This window comes from Panulirus ornatus, chromosome 9, assembly GCF_036320965.1.
Source record: "Panulirus ornatus isolate Po-2019 chromosome 9, ASM3632096v1, whole genome shotgun sequence".
Classification (NCBI taxonomy): domain Eukaryota; kingdom Metazoa; phylum Arthropoda; class Malacostraca; order Decapoda; family Palinuridae; genus Panulirus; species Panulirus ornatus.
In genome coordinates this window covers 53,795,422-53,797,244 of record NC_092232.1, presented here as the reverse complement: position 1 = coordinate 53,797,244, position 1,823 = coordinate 53,795,422, and the positions used below count along the sequence as shown (strand labels likewise).

The window sequence follows — 1,823 nt, the reverse complement described above, 5'->3', positions numbered from 1 at the left end:
GTGATATCTGTCGCTGGGGTGTGGGCGCCTCCCCCAGGGACACCAGTGGTTCTGGGGTGACTTAACTGATGGGGTGAGGACGTCTCCCCCAGGAACACTAAAGGTTCTGGGGTGACTTGACTCTTGGGGTACGGGCGCCTCCCCAGGGACACCAGCGGTTCTGGGGTGACTTGACTCTTGGGGTACGGGCGCCTCCCCAGGGACACCAGCGGTTCTGGGGTGACTTAACTCTTGGGGTGTGGGCATCTCCCCCAGGGACACCAGTGGTTCTGGGGCGACTTAACCCTTAGGGTGAGGACGTCTCCCCCAGGAACACTAAAGGTTCTAGGGTGACCTAATTGTTGTACACATGATCACAGCCACAGGACTACGTTTGATGAAGAGTTTTTTGTTTCACAGTTCTGGTGTATATGTAAAGCTACCTGGACAATAATATCAATTTTCTGAAAGTCTGAACAATAAAGAACTTCAATATGATGGGGTTAACAAGCGACTTTATTCTTTTTCCCTGTGAGAAGAGGCTGACAAAGGGGATATACGTGTAAGTAGATGGGACAAGGAGTACGAGGTGACGAAACTGGAGTACCATCCCCATTTATATTATAAGCTGCATCATGACACTGGTCTCTTGTATTTACGTGGTACTGGATCTTATTAACTATACGTGATAAAGGCTTCCATCCATTATGAGAAAAAAAAAAGAAACTCTGAGTCTACAATCTTAAAACCTTTCACAAACACGAAAATGAATACAAATTTCTGAACACTATATCTAATAAACATAAGCCAAAGATGTCTCCTCAAATCAAAAACGGAAAAAGATATTCTAAATTGCATCCACGACGTATAAACTGTCATTACTCTGTTGAAAACCCCCCTTACGAACCCAGCGTCAGAAACTGTGATAAAATCCATATCTGACAATGACTGTTCGAACAACATGATCACTTTGAGTCCGTATTATTCAATTTCTATCCTGTGAGTCTCATAATAAAAGTGAATTGTGTATAATCATCAATGGATATAATTCTCATCCTTCCCTAGATGCCTTTGGAGCCAGATGAACCAATCACGAACCGTCTCCGTTGGTCATGAAGTCGAGGACTACACATTGGACCAGCGGGCCCCGTGGCGCAATGGTAGCGCGTCTGACTCCAGATCAGAAGGCTGGGTGTTCGAGTCACTCCGGGGTCACGAAAATGTGTTTCCTTTTCCCTCCTTCAAGTGATACGGGAAATCGGAGGAACACAGCCAGAACATGAGTGCCTCAGAGACAAGCTTCTCAGACACACACACACACACACTTGTGGCAACAGCATCAACCATACGACTCTCTGTTCACGTGAGAGGGTCCCAGACGGAGGAGGGAGGCGCAATGTAGCGCAAGATATCGACAAAAAAAATGAAATATAAGTATGGCATGAAAACAATTACATAATCAGTACAAAAAAACATTGCCTCGTGAAGACAACGTAATCGTTGATAGATGTTTTCGATACATTATCACGTTTTGATTTTCTCATAAAGAACGTTTTATTAAAGAAAATATACCCCCATGTAGGGGTAAGACTTCCTTCAATACGGAAATCGAGTCAAAAACTCATTTAGTGAATGTTACGTGTATGATTAGGCACGCTCTGGTCAAGGTGATGGTCCGGGTAGATATGTCGAGAAATCTACCTCTCGCGTATATCTACCTCTCGCGTATATCTACCTCTCGCGTATATCTACCTGTCAAGTGCATGACACGGTTCTAACGAGGGAACAGAAGCGATAGAAGGGGACTTGGCAAGAGATCTTGTTCAGCGAAAACTGGTAGGGAA

General features: G+C 44.8%; 1 non-coding gene across 1 annotated transcript; it reads left to right on the top strand.

Moving 5' to 3' along the window:
* Nucleotides 1–1,122: 1,122 nt before the first annotated feature.
* TRNAW-CCA (transfer RNA tryptophan (anticodon CCA)) lies at nt 1,123–1,194 on the top strand. Its single transcript has one exon. It is a non-coding gene; the product is annotated as a tRNA-Trp (tRNA).
* The last annotated feature ends 629 nt before the right edge of the window (nt 1,195–1,823 follow it).